General features: G+C 38.2%; 1 pseudogene; it reads left to right on the top strand.

The window, feature by feature from the left end:
- Positions 1 to 224: 224 nt before the first annotated feature.
- Positions 225 to 2,310, top strand: LOC108165935 (uncharacterized; annotated as a pseudogene).
- The last annotated feature ends 428 nt before the right edge of the window (positions 2,311 to 2,738 follow it).

Genomic DNA, 2,738 nt, shown 5'->3' on the forward strand with positions numbered 1-2,738 from the left:
TTTTACCAAGGAATGTAACTGATGTCTATTGTCTCTTTCTTCAGAAAGGTCATCTGCTTTTGAGTCTGACTCAAGCTTCAACTCGAATGCATCAACATCAACAATACTAATGGATGAGATACCACGCAAGAAGCAAAAAACTGAGAATCCTAATAACTCAGTGTCTGCTAAGAGTGTAAAAATATTTTTTGTCTGCCTCTAAATCCTGTTTTGTATACCCAGACATGTTTTGTCATATTTTGGTAATCTGCATATTGCATATTTACAATTTTTTCTATTATTCATTTCATAGCTGGTTGAAGGTGTACTACAAAGCAACTCTGGTGGTGATGAAATTATGCAGGAGTATGAAACTACAGAAACCCTAACTGATGCCACAAGAAGAAAATTGGTCAACATACTGGTGGCTCACATGGTTGGTAAACATGGGTATGTTTGTTTTTACACTATAATGTATTTAATAATTGAAAAAATTGTCTAATCACCTATTTAAGAGCTGCTGTTAGGCACCTCCCCACTAAAGCAATCATAGAGATATATGCCCTTGGAATAGTGACACTCTTCCCATCCCTCAAGGATCCATACACCAAAAAAGGCTATGTAATGTTTTTTTGTTTGTTTGTTTTTCTATAATCAATTGTGCTCTTTTATTTTGTCACTCAAAACTGTGATTTTGCATTTAATTTTTGTTCTTTTTTTTCTTTTTTTTTAGGAGCACTTTTATGACGCAGCAAGCAGTTCTGGATACATTTCATGGCGTCTTAAAACGGTCCAAAGGAAGAGTCAAAGAAGATTGCCAGCAACCGATAACATTTCATCTGGAGGCCCAAAAATCCATAGAGCTGTGATTGTTGAAAAACAGCTTGATGGGAATGCCTGCCAGGAGGCCATATCTCTGCTTAACCACACCACAGACAGGTCTGTGATCTTTCAGAAGATGAGAGAGACTTTTGAGCACCGTCACAAGCTTATTGAAGATGCCAATGAAAGAACTGATATTCTGAGAACGTTCCCGAGGTTCCTGGACACAAAAGGATTGGTAAGTATTCAAGTGAGTTGTTAAAGTCTTTAAATGTGGATTTTTACCTTGTTATAATGGTTTGATTTGTGCTTGTTATTAAAGATTGATCAAGACTTCAGGCTTCTATTCAGTGAAGAAAGCTCAACCAGTCTGCTGGAGAAGTGGGATGTGTTCTTCAAACCAAATGTCATCAAGGAGGCTAAGCGTCTCACTTCTACACCTGAGTTGAGAAGTTTGATGCAGTCAGCGGAAAGTCTTCAAAGCGATGACCTCGCTAACACATCTAGTAAGTACCTAGGTAAATCTGAAAATAGTTGTTCAGAGTACTCATAAAGTTCTGATATTATATCTGAAAAAGTTTATGACCAAGAAATGGCCTCGCTGTTACTTCTCTTACATGTCCTACCACCACAGCCAGGAGGACAGAAGTCTCCAAAAATCAGTGCAAGTGATGCAGTTGAGAGACTTGTTGTCGTTTATAAGGTAATTGAAATTTAAAATATGCAAAGTAATTTGTCTATTTCCTTTTATAGACATGCATAAATACAGATGTTTGAATGACAGCTTTGAAGATGTCTGGGCATACTTTAATTAATTTTTTATGTAACATGTATCATAAAGCTGCATGTTTTGTTTCTTATGTTTAGTGTATATCTTTTTAATTTGAGTCATGCTGCAGTTTGGACGAGCATCTCCGGGGTCAACGGGGTTTGCAGCCCTACCCCCTTGCTGTTGGGCATCAGAAAAGCAAGATAGAGAACTTCTACATCGTCTTGGATAAGTCCCTCATCCCTTGCCAGACAAATGGCTTTCTTGTGGCATTTGATGAGCTTTTCAAAGCACATTTTGTGTTTAATGTACAACATTGATGTGGGGAAAATGAAAGAATCGCCCAGAGTTAGGGACATGAGAGCAAGGCTGCTAAACCAGTCCCTTGTGCTCTCTTGTGAGTAAGTCAGGCTAAGAAATGTTGACCTGTTTTATGTGTCAAGAACTGTATCCAAGCAGCCAGAATTTGATCTCACATTTGAGAATTGACCATAGTTATTGTCCTGGACCAAAGTTCAAATTGTTTTGTTCTCAGAGTGGCTGCAGGCATCAGTTTCTGACATACACAGGTTTTCGAAAGCATCTTAATAATGTTCATAGCAATGTTCAGCAAATTTCACAAAGTTCAGCTATTCCAAGTTCTTCATCTTGTAATCCAGTTGTGACATATCGAACAGATGTTTTGGTATGTCACAACACCTGACATACCACAGATGTCACAGATGTCATCTGTCATACCACAGATGCCCCCCCTTAAATCAGTGCCCCCCCTGATTTAAGGGGGGGCACTGATTTACCCCCTTAAATCAGTGCTGTTCTTCTGATTCTTCTCATGAGAGCACCTCCTCAGAGATTAATAAAGATCAAACTAAAGAGATGTGTGCATCTACAGTAGCTAAATTACAAGGCAGTAGAATCTCTGGCAGTCTAGTGTCATCTATTGTGGGGGATTTAGAAGAATTAACAAACGAGATTCACTTAAAAGCAAAGGAAACGGCTATATCTGCATTACCCAAAACTGATCCCAATATTTCTGTGATAAATGATTCATTTGAACAATTTGAAAACCCATTCACAAACCTAAATACAGAATGGAAGCGAAACAAATATTTCAACCTTAAATGGGGTGTTGTTGAGCCTGTTGAGATAACACTGGGAGTAAGATATG

Source organism: Poecilia reticulata, unplaced genomic scaffold, assembly GCF_000633615.1.
Source record: "Poecilia reticulata strain Guanapo unplaced genomic scaffold, Guppy_female_1.0+MT scaffold_196, whole genome shotgun sequence".
Classification (NCBI taxonomy): domain Eukaryota; kingdom Metazoa; phylum Chordata; class Actinopteri; order Cyprinodontiformes; family Poeciliidae; genus Poecilia; species Poecilia reticulata.